Source organism: Triturus cristatus, chromosome 4_2 (genome assembly GCF_964204655.1).
Source record: "Triturus cristatus chromosome 4_2, aTriCri1.1, whole genome shotgun sequence".
NCBI classification, from domain to species: domain Eukaryota; kingdom Metazoa; phylum Chordata; class Amphibia; order Caudata; family Salamandridae; genus Triturus; species Triturus cristatus.
The window spans coordinates 446,315,781-446,342,804 of NC_140586.1; positions in this window are offsets into that span (position 1 = coordinate 446,315,781).

Consider the following 27,024-nt stretch of genomic DNA (forward strand, 5'->3'; position numbering starts at 1 on the left):
GCTACTATTTTACATGCAAGTAGAGCAATCCAGGCTACTGCACTGAAAAATCAGCACAGACTGCACCACACCGTCTCTATGGGAACGGCCATTTTGTTTTACCTGCTTTATGTTCTCTTCATGGTGCTGGGCATGATTTATATCCCTTTAGCATCAATATAATCCAGTTTGAGCTGGCCATATGCTCAGCACTATCCAAACGTACTTGTCGGCACTCGCTTAGGCTGAATATTTAAGAAGTCATGGAGACTCCTCTGCCCTGTCATTAAGATAGCAGTATTAATATCAATGAGTTCACATTCGCTGTACCTTTCTTTTTGTATTGTATACAGTCACAATCTCCTAGTAGTATGCATTTATACATTGAAAAGGGAGACTGAGTTCGCCCATTTACCAGGGCAAGACGCAAAGATCATTGGCTGCAATGCAGAAGTGGTTCCAAATATAGTTTAGGTTTAAGTTATTGGGAATAGGGCTTAGGTGTATTGAATTTAATTGAATTTAATTGAATTGTGTAGGAAAATAGGAATAAGTCAACTCAATACTAGTACTATAGACAATATGATTTAGAAAACTACAAATCATTTAACTGTACCTGTGAAAATATTGTTGAGGGATTGACTCTACCACTAATCTATTTTTTTTTATCTTCTTTATTTCTTACATCAGCACCCAAGTGCAAGAAGAGGGCACCATCAAAGGAGTGAAGAGGCCGTAGCCATCAGTGCCCCAGCGGGTGGAAGTTCCACTACCACCAACAATGCAGCCAAGGGATCTGCTGGCCCCATTAAGTCCTTTTATTATTAATATTTCTCTAATGTTTACCTCTCCCAATTTACAATAATTTTGCTTTGTTTATTTTTTATACTGTCTCTTTTTTTAACTCCTCTTCTATATAATATTTATTGAATTCTTGTTAACCCTGCATTATCCCTTTTTCCTACATTTCAGTTGCTGACTTCCTCCTGTCTGTACTAGCCTGTAGTTTTTTTCTGATTTGTTAGTAAGCTTTCCCTCTTCCCTTGTGTATCTTGTTGACTGGTATGGAAGACTAGGAGAACATATTTTAGATACTCTACTGTGAAGACTGCAAGCCTAAGAAAGCTATTTCTCTCTTTGCATGTTTGTTGAGAAGATTTTATTCGTCTTGCTCATGCTCATACAGTAAAACAAGAGAGTGGCCATGTTCATGGTGAACTCCCCAAATGTTGTGTTGTGTTATCATGCATTTTATCTCAACAGTTTCCATGACAGTGCAGCATGGCGAGAAAGTAGATTGAGGTCCCATTACATTTTCTAACCAAGACCATATGTCCTTCATTGACCAATTTATTCCACCCCTTCACTGCACTTCAATGACTCAGAGTCATCATCATAGCTCTGCCCTTCCATTACCAAAATGTTTTGGTTGGCTTGACTACATGGCTTTTCCAACATTGTCAACAAACAAAATGCCCAAAGTGATATTTTTGGTAGAAGATTCCGCTATCTGAACTGTAGTGATGTATTGTGGTGTATTTTCTTACAGAAAAAAAAATAAGGGTTGGCGTATCTGGTGTGTAAAACGTGTAATGTTTTTTCTAGCCACACAGACCACAAGTGCCAGGACTATCAACAGTACCACTGAGCCAGACACAGCAGTAGAGGCAATTGGAGGGGGAGTAGCAGCGGTGACAGGGATGGGCAGTGGTAAGTCACATTGCTTGCTTATTGACAAATAATTAGTATACTCACTGGGGGCATATTATCAAGCCAGGCGATAAAATTATCGCTGCTTTAGCAGCAGAAAACCACCGCTAAAACCGCGATAATGGGCTTGATAATATGCTCTATGGAATTCCAATTGAAGCCTATGTTAAATGTGAAGGACGTCTAACATGGGCTTCAATTGGAATTCCATAGAGCATATTTTCAAGCCCATTATCGCCGTTTTAGCAGCAGTTTTCTGCCGCTAAAGTGACGATAATTTTATCGACTGGCTTGATAATATGCCCCTGTATTTGTTAAGCGGGGCAGACATGTATCCCTCCCATCATCATTTATCACCACTCAGTCCATGACATTTCCCAACCCATGACGGAATTGCGGCATGGTTGAATTTAGCACTGCAGTGTTGGCTGTGCAGTGTGCATCAGCTTCAATTACTGCAGCATTTAAAAAGTTTTCAATGCATTTGGAAACCAAAAATTAGGTGTGGTTCCCTACCAGTGCCAACGCAGCCACCTCCTAGTACTTCACAATATATTTTCCTAAAATCCATCCCAGCCTTCCAAAATAATTGAAAAATCCATTCTTGGCATGTACCCTTTTTTCTTGCAAAGTGATTAATATACATATTAATATATTTCATGGTTTCCATAACAGATTTAAACCTGTTTAAATGTTTCCCTTTCAACATTTGTCAACTACAGTAACTGACTAAGTCGAAGGTTAGCACTCGATGATCAGTGACATCCCACTATTTTAAAGCAAAACCTTTACCTTCCCGGCCTAATCCCTCTAGCTTACTCTGCATTAGAGTAAGTTAAGTTTCCTTTCTTGTACTGCCAAGCAAATGGATTTGTTGAAAAAAATAGTGGTTGAAGGTGAGGCCAGGGAGTAAAGTGCAACTAAGTGCCCGATATCAAGTTTTGATGTGGAAATATTCTGTGACAAACGTGACAAATAAGATCTACATCCCGTTCCTTTCCGTGTACAGCAGTTTATTGTGTTTCCCATTGTCTACTTATGACAGACAAATATCCACATTTTATACATGATGTGTGTGACGTTGTATCATTATAATTCATCTGCCTCTTTGGAGTCATGGTAGAATTGAAAGGCATTTGGAGAAGACATGGACCAATGCTTTCAGGCGAATCAAAGAGGTGACTGTATTCCAGGGCGTAAAAAGTATTTTTAACATATGTGAGTCATGGGATAATGAAAGTTTTATCTAGGTTTAGGCAATCTTCCAACACATGCCTTGAAAATCCTGCCTTAGGACTTCTCCATAACTTCAGCCACAGTAATAAAGGTGCCATTCCAACTTGAGCCTCCAAAAAGTCCATACCCAATTTGAGGGATGAGGTTTGAGGTAGTTTTACACAAAAATGTATTTTCTGCTAGCTGTAGTTTTCCAGAGGCAGTATGGCGTCAGGCACATGCCCCATATGTGGCAACTGAGAGACACTTGCTCTTATAAAGCTGGATCATCTCCTTAATTGGCTTTTGGTCTAATCCTTTAGCAACTCAAAAAATCATATCGCTGGCTGCCCACAACTTTTGCATTCTATTGTTTATTAACCGCCCATGTCCCATTAGTAAGTAACTAGGGGTGGGCGGAATTTGCGTAGTCGCGCTATGCAAAGCTCCACAAAATGGTAAAAAATCTCTGCGAGCATGCAGAAATTCCGCAAACACGCGGAATTGCTTGCTCGCGATGCTTTTTTCCTGTTAGCGAACGCTGTTTGCATGCTCAAGGGGAAATATCTCGGGAACACGCATTTTGAGAACGCGAACAAGCAAACAATTCCGCGAAGCCACAGAACGCAGAATTTTGGCCAATTCCGCGTTCTCCGCGAGCGGAACGGAATTTGCCACCCAGGCCTATAACTAACAGGATACCTAAATAATTAAAAGAAGGTACTTTTTCCAATCAATGTCCCCCTGATATAAAATGTTTTGAACTTTGTACGTTTGGGGCCACAAGTCATTCTTTATGATTTTTTCTTGTTTACCATAACATTTAGTTTTGACATAAAATCATTATAACCATTTGAAAGCTTCTGAAGACCATTTGCTGTGAATAGTAAAAGGGTCATGTTAACCGCATAAAGCATTGCATGGAGGCCGATTCTGGGAACATCTTCACTATAGGACCCCCAAACAATGTCTAAGAAATTAATGTTAAATAAGAACAGAGAGAGGGATAATATAGAGCCCTGCCCGAACCCTCTCACAATGTTTATTGGGTGCGTACAATCCCCACACTGTGTGTAGCGCACCTTTGTACTAGTATCCCAATGCAGGGTCTGATAAGGTCAAACTAAAGGGGATCAATGACCACCTGCTCCATCAGTTCCCACAGCTCACCCCTGTCTACTAAGTTGAAAACACAGGAAAGATGAATGAACACCATCTGCAAGGCACATCTCTTGGCTTTTAAAGACTTTCCTGAAATTAGGGATAGATTGAGAACCTGCTCCGCAGTCCCTAAACTGGGTCGGAAGCAATATTGGACTGATGAAAAAAAGGAATGAACCTCTGCTCAGTTCTCCAATTTACCCAAGATGACCTGCACTAAAATCTTTGCTGTGAAATCTATGAGTGAAATTGGGTGATAACATGTAGGTAGATTTCGCACACCTTTTTTTGTAAATTGGTACTATGATAGCTTCTCTCCAGGAATGATTAAGATCACCACTGACTACTGCTCTCAAAACATTTGTAAGTGTTGCAGCCGAATAATCTATGTTATGTTTAAACAGGTCTAATGAAAGCCCTTCAGGGTCTGGTGCCATCCCAATAGCGGCACCCAGTATAGCTTTAGTAACAGACACTAGCTCATCATCATGTTGATGTCCCTTTGAAGTTCATAACTTCCTTCTGGCTGTTGAGGTAGTCACCCCTGAGTACTTCCATCTTCCTTTTGACTGTGAGTAACACATCAGTCCAACTCTGTAGACCTGTAGTGCATTGCTTTTGAAGAACAAGAAGAGAAACAGAATTTGAGTATTTTGTATAGATTTGTGTTTGTTAACTAAAGTCAATGGTCCGGTCTCTCAAGATCCAGAATAAAAGGGGGATCCAGTAAGTAAATCTTGCTAAGATTAAAATGGCCAATCACCTTCAGGAGAAACAGTCACCCATCAAGCCCCACACTGTTAAAATAATTGAAATCAAGTTTACAAATTAGTTGAACAACCTCCCTCACTGTCTGTCAACACATGGATCATCAATCATCACTCACTAATATATGACTCATTGGTGCAATAGTTACCTGTTACAATCCAAACATAGTGGTACACAACTGTATCTCCTCTTGGAATCAAGCAAATCAACACATTGGAATTAAGCAGTCTTGTTAATCAAATGATTCTTACTGGGGCAGCCCTCCTAGGGGATCAAACAATATAAGGCTAGGCATGGGACAGAGACAGGCATTGTCTCCAGTGTCCTTGAAGGCAATAGGGATGCTTCATCCCTGCACACTGATCCAACTCTATTCCGGTCATACATGTGCCTAAAAATAGTGGGGTTGGATAAGTCAGACAAAAACAAAGTACTAAGCAGTTTGACGATGAATAATTAAAAAGTTTTATGGTGGCCTACTCAGTTAGGGAAGTAGAGTTTGCTCTCAAACTAAGGTGGTTCATCTAGAACTTAGTCAGCTAACACACTAGAGTCTGGCCAGTCACCCTCCGGCTCCTCCTCCTGCGGTATTTCAGGAACAGTGCAACTCTGTGGTATGAAGTGTTCGTTCATTTTGATCATGGTCAATCTCTCAAAGTTTTCAGGCAAGAAACTGATTCTTCTAACAGTGACAACTGTACCAGTATACTGAACTCATGCTCATCAGAAACACTGGATACTGGACAAGCCAGATAATTTATTTCCAGCCTGCTGAACTCTATCCATTGGCTTATCTTCCCATACCAATAGACCAATGGGTTTTGATTCATGTTTACTTCATTTGGGTCATCCATATAGTCCTGGAACATTTTCTGGATGGTCATTGGTGCTTCCACTTGTTCACCCACTTTTTCCTTCACATCTGCACTTGACTTATGCCCTACAAATTAAAACCAATCCAATGCAGAGGCTGGGTCTGATTCTTCTTTTCCTCTAGTTGTTGTTGCAGAGGTTCTTATTGCTGGTGTTGGCTGCTCTGAGACAACATCACCACCCTCGCTTGGAGTTGAAGGCTGCAGCTGAGAATTTCTGCGTGGAACGGTAATTTTCAGCCGTTCTTCTTCAAGGTCTCTCACTTGATCAATATTCCACCTCCTTTATATTGAAACATCCATTGCAAAAAAAATAAATGAAAGTAACCAGTATTGTTCGTACCCTGGATCAAGTATTTTTGCACAGATGTGCTCTTTGCATGGCCCAATGTCTCTTTGCAGCCTTGGATTATAAGCTTTCAACCAAATCACATGCTTCTCTGTTGCCGTACACTCCTGTGAAACTTTGCAACATATTTTTTAACTGGTCCTGCAGCAGATGCAACAACTGGATTGCTTAATTCTTCATAGTGTCCTCCTTGCTGACTTCCCAGGTCAAAACCTGAAAATGAAGTGACACTTGTGTCAGGAATTTGACTAGTCTCCCTTTTCCATCTCCATGGTCATACGTTTTCTCATTGCATCCCCTCCTCTTTGAATGATATACTCATTGATCGATTTGTACTGCTTAAACAGACGTTGCAACGTGTAATAGGTTGAGTGCAACATGTTGGCACCCCATATATGAGGACTTTAACTGGTACTCTATTAGCACGCTGAATGATCCTCAACTGCTTCTGGGCTTTAAAAGAATGGCTGAAATAAGTGCAGATTCTTCTGCTTGTGCTCAGTATGTTGTTGACTATGTCCTCTTTTTTGAGACAGCCCTACACAATCAGGTTGATGTAATGCCCCAAAAACAAGACCCTGAAATAACTGTATTACTACCATTGTCCATGGCAACACATTCAATTCTAAAACCTCTGGGTCTTGCTCTAAGTCTTCCAAGATGTTTGCAGATGTATGGAATTTCTTCATGGTGAACATGTCTTCTGATGCATGCCTCCAAATGCCCTTAAACGTTTCATCACAGCTGAGACATTTAGCTAGCTGATGCCTAGCCCACACAAAAGAGATCCAGTGTGCAGTGATACAGATATGATAACTTGACAACTGGGCCACATGGACAAGGAAAAATTGTCGAACCAATTGCAGCACATCGTGATGGAGCACTGGAATAGCAACTCTGGCAAAAAAGGCCTGTCTGGGAACCTTCCATTTTGGGCAGATGGCCACTACAAATTCTAAAAATTCCACTCCTTCCACAAAAGCTCCACCTCACTTTAATTGTGCTTTATATGCCTGAAAAAGATTGTTCAAACATTTCTACACATCTGAGCTTTCTATATCAGAACCATAATAGGAACCATCCTATTTATTTTGCAGATCACAAAAAGGAAAACACTATTTTAGTATAAATTTGTTTTGTTTTTAAAATATGTAACAATCTTACTTACATGAATAGGATATGTGAAATAAAAAAAAAAACTGTTGCTGACAAAGATCAAAACATAAAATTCTGCGAATTAACTTATGCAAGGTTCATCTACAATGGATTTAAAAAAATAAACGATCATTTCTTTCTTGAGCACTCACAGTACATATCATTTCTATTTCCCTTTGCCTTATCCAAAGAGGGTAAACTACGGTATGCACACACTGGCTTGCTCTTTTAAATCCATGTTACTAAAGAGGTAAGTGCATATCATTATTGTGAAACTCTTAATTTTCAAATGAAAAACAAAATAACACCTGTAACCCTAAAACGAAATAATTTTTTTAATTATGTCAGGGAGCCGAAGAATGAAAGTGGTATAAAAGAAACGCAGACTAAAGCGTTTTGAGAATGTTAAAAGGCAACAGTGCTATGCTATTGTCACCAGAAACCTACAAGCAGTATACAATTTAGATTTAAACTTAAGTGTTTATATTGTAACAATAAGTTCCACTTTAAAAAGTTTACTCAATATAAACTATTACTATAATTATTTAAGGAAACTGACAGCACAATGTTAATTGTACCAGATCCTCAGTTAGCACAGTTACGTGGCAATCTTATGTGCAGTCAAAAATCACATTTCAGAAGAGGATCGAATTCACTTTAATAATGCAGATTTTCCACAGTTTTAATGTATAGAAAATCATGATTTTATTAAAGGCCCGGAGGCTAATATTATGCATAATATCTTTATTGCTCCTCAAACACAGCAGCAACATCACTTAGAATTAGAATTCAATAACACTCTAGAACACTGAATATGCTTATAATCCCAAAACAGGCAGCCATCTTCCTCTTTTTAGCTGCGAAAACCAAGTCCCAATATAAAACTCATCCTTTCGTCTTCAAAAGTCTTCCTTCTTCATATATCCACAATTCTCTTCTTCTTCTTTTTAACCTATAAAACAAAACAAATGTATTGATAATGATGGGTGGGTACAGCAGAGGGATAATATTAGCCTCCGTGCCTTTAATAAAATCATGATTTTCTATACATTAAAACTGTGTAAAATCTGCATTTTATGGCAAGGCCTGGAGGCCAAAATGATGCATGTTTAAAGTTCACAAAAACTGTTTCCAACACATTTTCTACAGGTTTAAAGTAAAACCTTCTAAAAGTATTATCATTAGAGCAATCGGAAGCTTTCATAATTCCATTCAAACTAAAGCCTTTCATGAAGGCTTTACTAGACATTGCTCCTCTTACTGAGTGTGCCCCAAAGACACTAACATCCACACCTGCCTTAATCATTGCACCCTTTATCCATCTCGCTAAGGTGGGAGCTGAAACTGCTTTATATGGTTTCACATAAGAAATTAACAATTGTGTTCTCAAAACTAAAGTCCTTTTCTCATACTCTTTCAAACAACTAACCACACTTAAAACATTATCACCCACAAAAGCTGGGTAAAAAATTGTCCTAGACAAAGCCTTTGTCCTTCTCCTTATTTCAAAACATACCCCTACTGGTTGAAAAAACCTTGAATTTACCTCTAATGCTCTTTTATCCGAAACCCTCCTAAAAGAAAATAGACACAAAAGCATAGTTAATTTCCAAGATAACAATTTCAGATCTAAATTAGAATTCGCTCCCCAACTTTCCAATTCCTTTAAGACCATTGAAACATCCCATAGGGAACTATATTTCGCTCTTGGTGGAAGCACGATACGTACACTTTTCACTAATCTCTTAATCAAAGCATGTTGACCAACTGGAATTCCATCAACTAAAATATGTCCTGCCGAAATCGCTGAACTACAAGAATTAACAGTACTATACGCCAAACCCCCATCAAATTGCTCTGACAAGTAATTTGCGACTTCTACCACAGGTGCTGATATGGGATCCAAACCCCTCTCAAAACACCAATCATTCCATTTCCTCCATGCTGATCCATAGGCCCTAGATGTTCCTCTTGACCAGGATTTAGACACGAGGTCCTCCGCTTTCTTTGATAATCCATGCATTTGCCATACTCTCCTGAAATCAACCAAGCTATTAACCTCAATTGACCGGACACCACCAGATCGTGAATGTTCCCTTGAACATCCAGCAGAATTTCCCTGAAATTCGGCAAAATTACCAGATCCTCCACTAAAAGATTCATTAAGTCTGGAAACCACACTTGTGCTCTCCTAAATGGGGTTATCAGAACTAACTCCGCTTGTTCCCTTCTGACCTTGTTCAGGACTCTTTGGATCATTGATAACGGAGGGAAGGCATAATTCTTCCCCTCCTTCCACATCTGTAGGAATGCGTCTACTCCCTTCGCCTCTGGATCCGGTCTCCAACTGTAAAAATCCTTCAACTGAGCGTTCAGTCTATTTGCAAAAAGATCCACCTTCAATGGACCCCACATCCCCTCTAAACTCAGAAAAACTTCCCTCTTCAATCTCCAATTGCTCACATCCCTCAGGTATCTTGAATACCAATCCACTTCTACGTTGTTCAACCCCGGTATATACTGAGCTTGAACCCTTATCTCCCTTGCCAAGCAAAACTCCCAAAATTCCTTGACCAGCTCCGCTAATCCCCTTGACTGAGCTCCTCCCATCTTGTTCACATACCGAACTGCTGATAAATTGTCCATTTTCAAAAGTACACAGCACTTCACTCGATCCTTCACAAAATTCTTTATCGCAAACGACCCTGCCATTAGCTCCAAACAATTTATGTGCATCGTTCCCTCTTCTTTCGACCATTGCCCCCCTGTTGCAACCGTTCCACACCTTGCACCCCATCCGTGCATCCTCGCATCCGACTCTATCTCTATTTCTGGCATCTCTCCAAAAATCGCCCTTCCATTCCATGCTTCTAAACTCATCATCCACCAATCTAACTCCTCCAGAGTTTCCTGATTCATTCTCACTTTCTGTGAATATCTCGCGTCTTTCCTTAAATGAAAAGCCTTCAGTCTCTGTAAAGCACGATAATGAAGAGGTGCCGGGAAAATCGCCTGAATCGATGATGAAAGAAGACCCAGCAAACGAGCCAACTGCCTCAGGGTGATCCACTCTGCACTCCTGACCCTCTTCACCTCCTTCCTGATTTTCCTTACTTTCTCCATCGGCAATTTCAATACACATTCCAATGTCAATATCTGAAAGCCTAAAAATTTCATTTCCTGTTTCGGATCTACACAAGACTTCTCCTTGTTCACCACAAATCCTAGATCCTCTATGACTTTCACCGTGAACTCTGTTTGTTCTTTTGCTAGAATTCTCTCCTCTGCCATAATCAGGATATCGTCCAGATAAACAATCATACGAATCCCTCTGGACCTCAACCAAGCTACCACAGGTCTCATCACTTTTGTAAAGCATCATGGAGCTGATGTTAGTCCGAATGGAAGACTCTTGAACCTCCATCTCTTTCCTTTCCATCTGAATTGCAGAAAGTCCCTTTGCTCCTGACACATAGGAATCATCAGATAAACATCCTTCAAATCTAACCTCGTCATCCAATCTCCTTTTCTCAACAGATCTCTCAGCATATGTATCCCTTCCATCTTGAAGTGATTGTAACCAACCCAATCGTTTAATTCCCTTAGATGTATTACTGGTCTCATTCCTTTTTCTTTCTTCTCCACTAAAAACAGATTGCTTGTGAAACAACCTGGAACCTCCCTTGCAGCCTCTATTGCACCTTTCTTCTCCAAAGCTATCACCTCCTTCGTCACTAGTAATTCCATCTCTCTTGTGAACCTTAAAATCTTTCGAACTCTCTCCTGAACTGGAGTACTGATAAAATCTATCTTGTAACCAGTTACTGTTTCCAACACCAATGGGTCTTGAGTAATTTCCTCCCATCTCGAAACAAACTGGGCTAGTCTGCCGCCCAATTTTATTTAAGTCAATGAATGGTCTGCTAGCGATCTTACCTAAAACTCCTCTAGGCCTCCTTTCTGCACGTGAGCCCCTTGCTCTTCCTCTTTGCCTTTGCGGGAAGAAACTTCCCTGATCTGTTCTTGTGAATACATATCCTCCTCCATAACTTGTGCCATAGGGTCTAGTTCCTCTCCCCAAATTTCTTCCGGTAAAGCCTTGACCTCGGCCGGGAAACCGACCCCGTGTTCGCCCGGCCATGCCAAAGACCTTTCTTATATCTTTTTGAACTTTTTGTAAACTGTTAAAGGTTCCAACATATCTGGCCATGTCTTTTACGGAGTCATCCCCAAAAAGAAGACCTTCGCTCTGTTCGCCTAACTCCTTACTAGCCAGTTCGGCAAGTTTTGGATCAAACTTGAAGAGAATACTCTTCCTTCTCTCAATGTACAAAGCCGCATTAGCGTTTCCAAGGAGACATATAGCTCTTTGCATCCACTGGCGCATCTCTACTACATCCACACCCGTATTGTTACTGTGTGCTTCTTCACACATATCAAATATTTTTGTTAGGGGTCCCAAGACGTCCAATAGCCTGTCTTGGCAACTCTTCAATCCTTTGTCTAGACCTCTTCTTGGGTCTTTACCACTTTTATTTAGGAATGCTAGCATCTTTTGATCTAGCTCTGGTGTGTATGCCACCTTACTATTCAGACTAGGTCTTGGACACTCCAAACGTAGCCGTGTTCTTACATCTTTTAGGGATCTCCCTTCTTATCCAATATCTTATATATCTGGCTACATGATCAGCTGGAGTCCATTGTGGTGACAATGGATGTTGTATCAATAACGGGTCAAACATATCCTCTCCTTGAGGATCTACAAAATCTCCAACCTCCAACCTCCAACTTAACTTCTTTCTCATCTATTTTCCTCTTCTTAATAGTGACCTCCTCAACATCCGAGTCCTCCAGACTTGAGCTACATGTCAGCTCAACATCTCCTGAGGATGAACTAGAATCACATGTCACCGCACTATGTTTTCTCTTATGCACCTTTATAGCGCTGACCTTGGCCTTTATAGCCTTCCCTTTCTGAACCGTACGTTCATCATCCTTCATGTTTTTTCCTTTTAAAACATTCTTCTTTTTCTCTTTCTTTTTTAATCCTTCTCCAGACACTCCTGCCACTACCTCACCCTCCTCGGTAGTCCAGAAACTTTCCTCCTCACCAGACTTTTGTCTACTCTCTCATTCTTCATACTTTTTTCAAATGTATTTTCAATCTTTTTATCAATTGACACTGATAAATCCCCAAAACATTTTTTCCATATAGGATTTCATCTTTCCCTCCAAACTTGCCTCACTGTTTTCCATTTTAATTCAATATATTCTTTAAACTAACACTTTTCAAAATATATTATAATTCTTTCCTTCCAATTCACACAAATCTTACCTTTCTACAAATAAAACCTTTCAAAATACCAAGCTACAACTGAATACTGAACACCCTGACCTCTCCGTGAAAAACAATCACATTCTGACTGAAACTGACCTCTTCTTTCATTAACTCCCTTCATCCCAAAATATGGCCGACAGTAATCCTTCTTTACAAATGCAAACTTTTCCCAATCTATTAAAATGGCCGCCATACATTGCGTGAGTACGGCGGCTCATTTAATCCAAATCACTCGTTATGCTCCAGTCACAACTTGCCCTTTTAATCTACAACACAACGCGCTCGAGCGCGTCATGCAAACTGCTCGAGTGCCGACTGCCACGAAGCACTCGAGCGCGACGAGCTGCCTGCTCTTACGCTGACTGGCACACGCTGATGCAAGTCAGCACTCACGCTCCAATCCACGAGACCTATCTACTGGTCACTGCCTTCCTGCTCGAAGGTAAAGCCTCACGCGCCATTCTTAAACCTCGCGTTTTAAAAACTGTCAAACATCAAAGTTTCCCTAAAACTCTCAGAACTAAGTCACTTCAAATATATATTATCCGAACCAAAGCATCCTACAACCAACATTAATTTTTCCTTTTTAACTATTATTTATACATTTAAACACCTTTAAGTTATATATTTAACGTAAAACCTCACATATAGATAAATCTCCTTAAATAAAACTTCCCATACCATCAAATTATACTAAATATTCTTTTAAATTATAATATGACAATGCATATGATTGTACTTATCTTTTGTTCGAGTTTTCTTCAGATTTAACCAAAGTGTGGCACCAAAGATTTGGAGGCGTCCTGTTTTCTTTCTCAAGCTAGTCAAATTTGACTTCTAAGTACTCGTCCACGCCACATTTTGAACCTTCCCTCCCAATGCCGGATTGCTTAACACCTTCAAAGGGACACTCCACACTCGACAAAAGTCCTTCATTTATGCCAACCATTCCCACTTCCAGACGCTCGGCCACTCTCCAGATCGGGATGGGTCTGAAGTACCGGGGATTTTAGGACCCCAGCGGTGCCAGGGATAGCACCCTATGACTTCGGGTTATCCTGTTGCTGTAGTATTATAAAAGACTCTCTCACGGTAATGTAACAAAGAACTTGGCAGAAGAAGCTGAAATATGAAAAAGACATCTTTAATAAACTCAAATGAGTGAGACTACGTCGCACAGAAGCCTTAGCAACTGAATGAGGCAGTCTGCAGAACAAAAACCAGTCTTCTATTTTATACAGAATATTACGCTTTGGGCAACACCGCCCCTGTTTTACAAGTGGTCATTCACATATTTTGGCTTCAAAGAAAAGGCAGAGTCATGGTGACAATCCCACATTCCTGTTCAACCAGCCCAAAATTATTTACCCAGCGAGGCTCAGATCCCACATCAGATATCGATAGGCCCCAATAAACATGAGCATCTCCTGTTTGGGAAACAAGCCATAAAGCAGGAACAGTCAGGTGTGAAAGAGATTAGCTGGAGGCTCGTGTTTAATGTAAAGGCTTTATGGTGTGTCAAGCCCTGATGCTAATCACAGGTGGCCAGAGGACGGGGAGCTTGTGAGACCGGACTGACCTGGGGCAGCAGAGCCAAGCTGCCCAGGTCATAGAGAAGTCAAAGGAAGGCACATGTGCTCTAAAGGCCCGTATTTGCTTCATAATATGAAGCCTATGTGAGGGCAACCATAAGATGGCCACCGCTCTAAGATGGAACCCACGTAGTGATGTATAATATCGTATACATAGTGCATTTATCAATGAAACGTTATATAAAGCACTTGTACATACCGCATTGGCCATTCGCGGTTTGCTAATACCGGAAGAGACAGGGGTAGGGCCCTGCCTCCTACGCGGTCCCAAATTTTAAAGTACCACAGACCCTCCTTTTGCCCTTACATAGGCAATAACTATACTCTCATCAATCCGAGTCTAGGTCAATATTCATGAAGTCATGGAGATGTTGCTGTAGCATCATCCTATTACTTAGCTCGTTTTCTGATACATGTTTCCTTACACATGTAGTAGCACAAAGGCCACATATGGCGGGACAAAATAAGGAATACCTCTGTCTGTAGTAGGCGGCATAAGATCACACACCCAATAATTAGTGATGTTCACTACTAACTAATGTTGATGCAGAAGCTGTACAAAAGAATTGCTTACGAATTCTAATCTTTTAACCTGCCCATGTCCAGGATAGGGTGAAAAGAGTACAAAGAAGCAGTGGTAGGAAAAGACATAGGTTGGGAAGCGGGTGCAGAAGTCAATTGAGTAGAGAAAAACGATCCCACCCATAAATGACAATGTCATGCTTGAAAAGACACTAGAAAACACGTTATTAAGAACATATAAACAACGGGAGAAAGTAGTAACCACTATTGCAAATGAAATAATAGTTTTTCACAACCCTAAGCAAAAAGCAAATCCCAAAATTATCTAGTAACATTTTTAGGGCTCAGTAAGTTCAGTAATTCTTGTATGTTCAGGTGAAACAGTGGTGACCCTCATCAATGCTCTAAGGTGAAAAGGGGGTACTCTTTCCACAGAAAATGGATTTTATTCTGCTTATACTAAACAGAATAGTACTTTAAAACAATGCCAGCAAAACAATCTGTCTCCTTAACACCTACTCTATACAATCACACGGAAACCTCTTGTGAAACCACCTATGCCCAGAGTCCGTCCAAAAAGCCTCTCTGGCAGGCTTCTATTGTCCATCAAACCTTCTTCTGTTGTTTTCTTTTGCATGGGCCTCTTCATTCAAGCCTTACATGAGAAAAGTACTGCTTAGTTGGAGTGCCCTCCTGGCAAACACCCACAGCTCACTCGAGAGTCTCAATGTCTCAAGGCAGTGCGCCAATATCTTTCCTTTGCGGCAGGCACTACAGGTAGTGTGCTCTCCATTGATCAAGGGCATAGGTCATCTCGTGCAGACCTGGGACCATTCTCAGGCTCCAACACTCATCATTCAGTGTCAGAGGACACTCGGGCTGTTCTTCCATGGGCCCTAGAATTAGTGCCTTTTGTCAATCTTGGATCCGCCGGTGCACTGCATTTCCATTGGAGCAAAGGAAAGGGGGGTGTGTGGCCAAAAACTCAGGCCCAGGGGCTCAAGGGACTGCACACTGTCAGAGGTTACCAGCACATGACAGGCGCTCTTGTGCACTGAAATTCTGGTTCTGTGGCAAAACCAGCTCCTCCATCTTTTCTGATGTTGAACACCTTCTGATGAAGCAATTGCAATGCTTTAAACAGTTCATTGTATAACAAGGGGACTGCAAACAGGTGGCCTGCGGTCTTTCAAAGGAGTGGCCACACGCCATGGGACAATTTTGGTCTAGAATACAATGTCATTCTCAAAAAGCAATACAAATATAAAGGCAGTAGGTAAAACAGCGTCCCTAATCCTTTCAATTGGGTTTCCGTGTGAGAGCCTCCATCATTTAAGGGTAGATAACTACACGAGAATTCTGTCTACATGGATGTCTTCACAAATGGTGGCATTGTGTAATGGGGCAAACACATTTTTTTTTTCAATGATTAGGTGTTCCTAAATTCCTTATCTAGAACATCTCAATAGAGAAATCACATGGTACAGATTATCATGGGCATGTAGAAAACTTTCACATCAGGTGCAATATGCAATACACAGGCTAATAGTCAAATATGCAAACAAAAGACAAGAACTAGAGGGTCCTGATATGTGCATGATTAGAACACATCTGATCCCACCAAAAATTAAAGCAGCGGTAACAAAAGGGTAAAAACCACATTAAAAATAGACATTGAAAATTCGTCATGTTCAAAAAGTAAACGTAAGATATTTCCTTTTGGGATGGAAAACTTGTCTTACTATAATATTGAGTCAGTTAACCAGTTTATCGCTACTCTGACAGTCAGGCTGGAAAACATTGAAGCAGGCCTAAGGAAAATTCTTGGAAACCAGTCTGGTCATACAAAAGGGAATTATACATAAACATGCAGTCTGGAAGTGTGTACCTGAACAATACACCTACAATAATAAATGGGCTGACTGGTGAAAGGAATACGGAAAAGGGAATTGGAACTAGGACACAACCAAAATCCCCAATAACTAAGCATGATGTGACATTGGTCAGGGGAGAAGCAACAAAAGGGAAAAAAAATCTATAGGAAGACCAAAAATTATTTGGGTGATAGTCAGGCATGTGACACAACACCAAGAGTACGGGTGATACACAAAGGCCAAAGTTACATACATTTTAACTCTACCGCTGGTGACTACACCAAATACGATACTCCTAGGTAATATTCCAGTTCCTTCTTCAGGAAAAAATGAAAACCTGTTTGTTTTTTTTAGGACCAAGAGCCATATGCTACTTAGGAAACAGAACATCATAAACTAATGTAATATAGAAATTAGGCCACCTTGAGTCACAGATCTATAATTTCATCCTTAGGTCCAATCAAGGATACATAAATGTAAGGCTGCCTGTTCCTTTAAGGGAAGGGGCAGTAACGTGACTAACTACAGGTGACACACTTTGATCCTGTATATCTCTTTTATTTTCCTTACCATTATAGCCAAATAGACATGCACTGGTGAAGTGTTGTCTCTCATGTTCACAGCATGAAATATCATTAGCTGTGGAATTTAGTAACCAGAACAAGTTCAACCAATTGTGATAGTATCAAAAGCAGCAACAAAAACAACGAAAACATGCAAAAAATAATAAAAAACGCACAAAACGTCAAGCCATCAGATATACTTGCTGTATATCAAGCACAAAAAGCATAGGCAAATTTCAATAACATATGTGAGTAAGCGGTGACACACAAACACCATGTCATGTACTTTATGCACTGTAAAACTGCAGCCCAAAACCCAATATCTGGGCCTGTTTAATTTGTCAGGTTTAAAATCCTTACCCTCCTTTTTGACAGTAGATCCCCAGTCAATGGAAATCTGCTGTCAAACATAACTTTACTGTCTCTCTTCTAACATACAGGACCAGCAAGAACAATTCATGATAGGACCAAATACACAAAAATAAATTTCCATTACTTAACTGTTACCCTCTTGTTGCAACATCAAGCCACCGTAGTTTTACCTTTCTGAAAGTAAAAATCGTTACATGACACTCCATATTAATTTGGCACCTACAATTTCCACTGTGAAAAAAAAAAGGTCTTAATTGGCAATGCGTTCTCACGTAGGCATGTAGCCTTAAAAATTTTTTTTGAAAAAGGCTACATCTCGTTTTCTGTCTAAGACTTAATGCAACACTTCATTTTCTGTTAAATAACACAAATGTATCAGTTCTGCAAAGCATTTAACATGATGTTTGGGCTTTCAAAGAAAACCCCTTTTCTATATTTTCCCTTTGGAATTAAGTTCTTTAGTTTTAGTGATGTTGTTATGGAGAAACCAGAAACCCCAGCTTTAGAGGCCCTTGTAGCAAGGTCATTCTGCATTCCACAGAGGCAAGGCCCTAATTTAAAAGGTCATAAATGTCAACTCCATTGTTTACGGGAAAGATAGCATCTCAGCAGTGTGACCGAGCCAGCCTCTGCAGCTCTCCCAGCCCCCAGCTTCTCCCACTCTGAATTTGTCAAAGCCAGAAGGCCTTCCTAATTCCTCCTAACTTGCAATAATTCACTCTATTTTGAAAAATAATTTCTCCTTTTTAGACGCTAAAAAAATGATCCCTATTCCCAGATTGTTAAACTACATGTACTGTGAATAATTCACAAAACTTAATAACACACATACCAGTTTTTAGAATAAATGCTTGTTGCAATCCTATGCAATGGTACACATTTCATCAACTTTAAATTAATGAAATTCTCAGTAGGCCCAGCTGAAGTTAGAACCTTCAACCCTGATATTAAAACAAGCCGTTGTACTGGCATATTAACTCATTGAATCATAAGAAGGCACAACCTGTAAATATATATCAAACCTAAATGTATGTATTTACTGAAGCCTGAGACACTTTAAAAAGTACTCTGAATGAAAGAAAATGCAGTTAAAACAGCGCTTTTACCCAAATTCGACTTTGATATTTTAGGTATTAAAAAATGAGTATCCTACAATTTTCTTGCATAATATGCATTACCAGAATGTCCATGCTAGGAGGCCATAGTATGAGTATTAAGCTTTATAAATATCAAAAAACGATTTTGAAATAATTTAAATAATTTTTCCATGATTAATAATTTTCTTTAAAAAAAAATCCCAATTATTAATTTTTGTGATAATTCCATGTATAAGAAACAAGCTGCATCCCTTGCCTATCATTTTGGACACATTTAACTCACAAGCCTAAGCGCATAAGCCCAATTTGAAACGCGTCACATTTTTGCGCCACTTTCATTTAAAAGGACGGTTATGCAAAATTCCACCCGTGTTTAACTGGGAAAGTGCTGGCTGAATGAACATTCCTATCAAATATACTGCAGCTGAAAGGTTTGCCTGTGAACATCTAATACAATGCATCTAAGGAAAATGCTGTAAATTTATTTACTTTTGCAAAAATAGATAATTTCGTTTTTGGGCCCTTATTTATATCTATTGAATGTGGTTCTAATTTTATCCTTTTAAGCATTTAACGGCAGTTTTGTATATGTGCACAACTGCTCATTCTATAAATTAAATAGCAACACATAGCTATTTTAGCACATCACATTGTTCATTTCTGGATTTTTCCTAAGTTTCTACTTAACATTAATTAACCAACATTTTGCTTAACAGACTGAAAACATCAGAAGACCCACAAACACATATTGAGCTCATTTCAGACATAAACGGAAAGGGGGGTCAAACAGACAATACAGCGTGCTTTAGCCATTTTTCATAAATAGCGCCGTCGCAATTTACTTACGGAAGTTGCACTAATGAGAAAACCACATATACATTTAAACACACAGTTGACTTGCAAATCAATACGCATGACAGAAAGAAAGAACAGCTCACAGACTATACTTGAACCAAACCATTTGCAAATACTAGTTGTAAGTCATATTTACAAGAAACGCTTCTCAATAGTATTCCAAAAGGCTGCATAAACAGCCCAACAGACAGATGTATGTCCAAGAAGTAGTGAGTGCGCTCAATTCACTAGCTTTGCCTAGCAGAACACCACACAAAATCGTTCTGCATATCTTTATTCATGAAACTGCGCAGAACGAAGGATCCTTGTTTTGTATTATGTCATATTTTAATTCCCTGGGGATACAAAATCACCAAGGAAGAAATATGTTTTCAAATCTAACCGATTTTAACTATGGTACCGTCCAAAAAACCAACACATTTTTCCATGTGAGCTTACAAACAGGCATGCAACTAAACCAAATGGAGAAATATCTCCTCATTACCTGCCTACACAAATTGCAATTCGCATATCCAAACCTATACAAACCAAAAGTTGGCCAACACAAATTTCTACATTTCAAACTTGCTAAGATCAGGCATCTTATAGCTCACTAATCTAACTTCAAACTTCAAGGGGTTATCTCTATCAATACACTCGCAAATATACGAGACCCTTGGCTATGGTAATTGCAATGACCAAATTAAAAACCAAGAAACCAACCCCTCGGCTTTGGTAATTGCGATAACCAAATCAAAGACCCAAAGAACCAAAGGAGTGGGAGCGACCCACTTATACTTAACTCTTACTTTTATTAATCAAAAGGTTATCCAAATTCTAACTGTCAAGTTCTTCATAACAAAACGTCTTTTATAATACTCACGCCAAAAAGGGTTCTAATCGGGAGTGACATCTTTTGGAGAGTCAAAGTCAGAAAGATCAGAGATATACTGGGCTGCAGAGACAAAGAATCCCCCAGAACCTCGGTACCTGCTTAGTGGATTTCTGTCCTGTTCTCCCCAGTAGATTTCTGTCCTCTGACAAGATCGCTCCTCCAGATAGTCACTTGTATTGATGCCGCGCTGTCGGGCGCCAACTGAAGTACCGGGGATTTTAGGACCCCAGCGGTGCCAGGGATAGCACCCTATGACTTCGGGTTATCCTGTTGCTGTAGTATTATAAAAGACGCTCTCATGGTAATGTAACAAAGAACTTGGCAGAAGAAGCTGAAATATGAAAAAGACATCTTTATTAAACTCAAATGAGTGAGACTACGTCGCACAGAAGCCTTAGCAACTGAATGAGGCAGTCTGCAGAACAAAAACCAGTCTTCTATTTGATACAGAATATTACGCTTTGGGCAACACCGCCCCTGTTTTACAAGTGGTCATTCACATATTTTGGCTTCAAAGAAAAGGCAGAGTCATGGTGACAATCCCACATTCCTGTTCAACCAGCCCACAATTATTTACCCAGCGAGGCTCAGATCCCACATCAGATATCGATAGGCCCCAATAAACATGAGCATCTCCTGTTTGGGAAACAAGCCATAAAGCAGGAACAGTCAGGTGTGAAAGAGATTAGCTGGAGGCTCGTGTTTAATGTAAAGGCTTTATGGTGTGTCAAGCCCTGATGCTAATCACAGGTGGCCAGAAGATGGGGAGCTCGTGAGACCGGACTGACCTGGGGCAGCAGAGCCAAGCTGCCCAGGTCATAGAGAAGTCAAAGGAAGGCACATGTGCTCTAAAGGCCCGTATTTGCTTCATAATATGTAGCCTATGTGAGGGCAACCATAAGATGGCCACCGCTCTAAGATGGAACCCACGTAGTGATGTATAATATCGTATACATAGTGCATTTATCAATGAAACGTTATATAAAGCACTTGTACATACCGCATTGGCCATTCGCGGTTTGCTAATACCGGAAGAGACAGGGGTAGGGCCCTGCCTCCTACGCGGTCCCAAATTTTAAAGTACCACAGGTCCTGAGAGTAGAAGTAGCCTGCTAATCCGACATTAGCAGAATTTGCAATGGCCAAAGCTTCTTCCTCAGTATCAAATTTTATGACTGGTACGAGAGGACCAAACGTCTCTTCCTGCGTACACAGCATGCTTTGTGTCACGTTGCTTAGTATCGTTGGCTCAAGGAAGTTCTTTCCCAGGCTATGACGCTTGCCTCCAGTGACGATGCACGCACCTTTCGAGACCAATCAATCAATCAGTGACATTTATAGAGCGCACTACATACCCGTAGGGTCTCAAGGCGCTGGGGGTGGGGGGGTGCCGCTACTGCTCGAACAGCCAGGTCTTCAGCTTCTTCCTGAAGGAGAGGTGGTCTTGGGTCAGGCGCAGGTCGGTCGGGAGGGAGTTCCAGGTCTTGGCGGCCAGGTAGGAGAAGGACCTTCCTCCTGTAGTCGCTCTTCGGATGCGGGGGACGGCGGCGAGGGCGTGGTTGGCTGATCGGAGGTGGCGTTTGGGAGCGTAGAAGTTGATTCGGCTGTTGAGGCAGCTCGGGCCTTGGTCGTGTAGGGCTTTGTGTGCGTGGGTGAGGAGGCGGAAGGTGATTCTTTTGTTGACGGGGAGCCAGTGCAGGTTTCTCAGATGTCCGGAGATGTGGCTGGTTCGTGGGATGTCGAGGATGAGTCTGGCTGAGACTGCATCGCTGATGTGTTTCTCCACCTTTTCCACTGCTTTTTCATTTATTAAAGGGCCTTGAGTGGTTCCTGCTTCAAATCCGTTCCCAACATGCAACTCCTTTTCGATAACTTCCGCAAATTTCTTCACAAATGCATCATGGATTCCTTTTTGCACCAAGAAACGGTTTGAACACACGCAAGTCTGTCCAGAGTTGCGATATTGGAAAGCCACACAGTATTGGTCCACTTTGGCACTGTCGAACATGATGAATTGGGCATGCCCACCCAACTCAATGGAAACCCTCTTCACAGTGCCAGCCTGATGCTGCAGCAGGATTTTTCCTGTTGCAGTAGAACAAGTGAAAGAGATTGGTGCATTTTTATGGAGCACGGCACAACATTGAACACCCCTGCTGGAATACCAGCCTGGTTAGCGAGCTCTGCCAGTGCCAATGCCAATAAAGGGGTGTCTTCTGCAGGTTTTACTACCACCGTACAGCCCGCTGCCAAATCTGCGCCTACTTTCCGCGTAACCATTGCGCTGGGAAAATTCCATGGAGTGATAATAGTTGCCACACCAAGAGGTTGTTTCAGAACCAGGACACGTCTGTCTTTATTAGGGACGGAAATTATGTCTCAATAAATGCGACGGGCTTCTTCAGAGAACCATTCCAGGAAGGATGCAGAGTACATTATATCACCCAGGGCTTCTTTCAAAGGCTTCCCATTTTCTGCAGTTATAATCTTAGCGAAATCCTCTTTGTTTTGTATCATGAGGTCAAACCACTTATGAAGTAAGTCATCTCTCTCCTTGGCCGTGGTCTCCCTCCAGCTCTGGAAGGTGCTGTAAGTGGCACCCACCACCTCCCGGCTTTCGGGCAGCCCACAGTCCGACACTTGCTGGCCGGATCGAGAACTGGGAAGGTGGCAGCAACAGTCACCCAGCGGCCACCGATGAAACCGTCAGCGCGGAGTAGTGGGGAGGTGGCAATGGAGGAGGATGCCATGCTGGCGCATGGGAGAGCATGACGAGAGGCTCCGGGGAAAGCAGGCGCAGCAAGCAGAGGCCACAGCCACCCAGCCTCTGTTACACCAAGCACAGCTCCCTGTCCGCCCACCCTCCACTGAGAGGAGGGAGTGAGCAAAGCACGTGCAAATGGGGTGGAGAAGCAGGAGACTCCTTCCACAAAAGAAAAAGAGAGGAGATCCAGCGCTAATATTTTAGTCAGCTTCTGGTTGTACAAATGTGCCAAATGCGGTTGTGTTCATAGGCCCCACCTTTTTTTTTTCGTTTTGTGGTGCCACTAATACAGCTGACTTCAGAAGAGAAATAGGAGGTGGTAGACTCAATATGGCATATTTACAAGCCCCTATTGCCATTGGAAAGTCACTTTTTGCTACGTTCTTGTGGCGATAGGGTCTTCACCTTACTTAACATGACTTAATGCTGCTTTTAAATAAGGCCCACTTTAACACTATGCTTAGTGTGAAAGGGGTGGGTAGTGGGTGTTGCGGTGGGCATTCCAACGCAACACCCATTGATTTTGACGCTGCCCCCAATTTACAAGGGCAGAGTGAATAGGAGGCAGCACCAAAATTAAGACCAGGGAAAACCTGGTCTTAACTTGGTGAAATGAGGAGAAATGCTTTATTTCTCCTCGATTTTGCTTTTTCCATGTGTGCTGCCTTGTGCAAAATACCTTGGATTGTTTATGTTCAGGAATGTGACCCTTCCTGCACATAAAAAATCCTTAAAAAAAGACATTTTGTAACTTTCATGTGTGCTGCATTAAGCAGCACACATAGAAGTGACAAAATAGCATTTCAAGATTGTTTATGAACATGAGGGGGGACCTTCCTGTACATAAACAATCTTCCCCTGCACACAGACACCATTGCACTATGGTGCAAGGGTGCCTTCTTGGGTGTTACACTGCTAAGGGTAACTCCAGCACAGGGGGAAACGCAGGCTGCACCATATTCTTGAAAATATGGTGCAGCCCTATGTTTCTAAAGTGACCAAGCATGTCATTAAGCTAAGGAGGCTAACTACACGCTCTGCCACTTCTGTTGCAAATATCCCCCAATATGCGTCTTTGGGCAGTCACTGTATGTGTTGGTGTCTCTATCTGACTCTTGTGCCATTTTGAGGATGCTGCGGTGGGTGTTACTGGTGCACTGTGGGGACAGGGACAGTTTGCGCAAAGCTGTCGCTCTCTTCTTCCTAATCACCATCGTCTCCCACTGTGACCTGAGCTGATTCCCCAGTCTCATCATCACCACCAGTTCTTGCAGCAATTTTTTAAAGATGTGCCTCTCACCGGATTGTGTTATGTTTTTTCATATGGGTTGTTTGGCCTCTAGCACCATAGTGTGAACCAGGCTTACCTCGACAAACACTTGTATGGCAAATGGAGTATATTGCAATGTTTTCCTCCTGCTTGCTAATCGTAAAGAAGTGCCAAACTGGGGAGGAGAACTTTCTTAGTGTGCCACTGCCAATGCTTGAAGAAGAACTGGAGGTAAGTGGGTGAGTTGTCAATTGCCTCTCTGCTGTGCGTACTTCAACTGAGGTAGTGGTGGATGCAGGTCTCAGCTGGTGCCTAGTTACAAATTTGGAAGTCAGCTGTGGTGTTGGTAGAAGTGCCATATTCTTCGGAGCACGTTGAATAGGAGGGGTAATGTTCGTGTCTTCTGAGCCATCTTCCATGACAGCGACTGGCTCGTCATCCTCAGCCCCTTCCATAATTTAAGGCTTTCAGGAACTTTGCTTTTCCCTTGTCTCTCCTGGCATGTCTTAACTCAGAGGATGTCCAATCCATACCCAGATCATAAGGAGGGGGGATTGGAGAAGATGGTAGGGTACCGTTCCTTTTTGTTGCTGGAGATCTGTAAGCCAATAGTTCAACAACAAGCACATCTTGCTCAGCAGGAAGCTCAACCTTCAGTTCTGCTCCGACTTCAGGAAGATCTACTATTTCTGACTGAGCATCCACTTTGCTCCATCTACTGCGACCACTGGGTACTAGTTTGTAGCTGTGATAAGTTCTATACAGACTCACTGCTCGTTGCCATGACTTCAGTGGCTGCCTTGCTTTATTGACATGTCCTTGGGCTTAGGTCGGGGTGGTGGCATTGATGCTTGAGTGCTGCTGTCAGTTTGCTGCCTGAGGAAGATGCAGCAGGCACACAAAGTATCTTGAAAAAGGTTTGGGCCGGCATGCCAATGGTGGCAATCTGCTTCTTCTTCTCTTCCTCACTGGCCACTTTCTTGGCAGGACCTTTCTTTAGGGCCATCCTGAAGCTGTCAGTTGGCAGTGGCACTCAGCTGTACTAGTGGAAGAGACTGAAGGACTCACATCAAATGAAGGTCACATCACTTTGTACAGGCATTCTATCCAGCAGTACTGTGAGTGATTTCTCTTGTTAGCCTAATGTGGCATTTTTGCCGTTTGTATGTTTTCATACAAATACCGTCAATAGAATTTAGTGTGGTTACTAATTATCCTAACAATAGTGTATCCATTCCCAAGTCAAACCACACCACCATAACATTTAATTTTCAATCAGGATAACATTAACAACATGCAGATGTAGCTGTTTGCTTTATGTGCATCTAAGGGAGACACCTGTGGCAGTCAGGATGGTACAGGGGAAATGGTATAATCTTTAGAAAATGAAATCTATTGTGCGTCTATGGCAGGCAAGAGGGTTTTGGGGGAAATGGAACAATCCTTATAAAATTAATGCTGGTGCACTGTGCACGTATGGCAGACGAGTGGGTCCAGGGGAAAATGGAGTGAAAAGGAATGCTGGTGTGTGTGCATCTATGGCTGCAAAACGATCCAGGGGAAAATGCAATCAGCCTTAAAAAATGAATGCTGGTGTACGGCTGTGGACATATGGCAGGCAGGGTTCCAATGGTCCTGGGGAAAATCATTAGTGACAATCTTTAAAAAAGTGAATGCTGGTGACCTCAGGCATCTATGGCAGGCAGGTGTGAATGGAGGGAAAATGTAAAAAAAGAATTAACAAATACATTAAAAAATACACAAATTTAATTGCTGGTGTACAAGGGGACTATTAGAAACCTAATGGGAGGAAAGGAGGTGCAGGGGGAAAATGTAAAGCAATGCATGAAACACTGTACACATACATATACTACAATGATCCTCAGACATATTAAACTGATATTAGGGAAAAGTAAAATAAATGAGCAAAAAACAAAAAAGCATGGCCCTTTCCTATCAATCTCCCTAGAAAGGGCTTTGAGAACTGGAAAGGAAGGATTAACAAAGTGGCTGGCCGCACAGAAGTGCCATGGGCCACATGGTCAACCAACAACAGCAAGTAAGGACGCATGGCCACAACAAAAAAACCACATGCAGGCCCATGGCAAAAGCAAACTGGCAGGATACACAAATGGTCACCGACCACATGGTCAATCAACAAGTAAGGACGCGTGGACAACAAAGAAAACTTGCAGGCCTATGAACACTGATTACACAAAATAGCCCCGGCCATATGACATGGAGAACAAAAACAAATGGTGACCTATGGCAAACATGCACACACACTGGCCAGATAAGGCGGCATGGTAACACTGAAGAAAACACTACCATTAATTCACAAAACCAAAAATTAAAATTAAGTGAGCTATAAAAAATGTATAACAACACATATCCTCCCAAGGCATCAATATTACCCAACTTTTTGCAGAAAAAAGTGAAATACAGAAAAAAGAACCTACATTTTTTTATTTAATTTGATGCCATCCTTGCCCTAAATGATGTTCTAAAGAAACATATACCACAGAAACAGTACTGGGCCTACTGACTGGATGGCCAATGGGCAGACTAGGCCACAGATTAAAATAAATGAATGGAGGAAATTTACTCTTACATAAAGAAAATGTACTGAAATGTGCAACATTTTCCCCATACAAATGATAAAAAATCAAATGCAAAAAAATAACTAGGCCACTC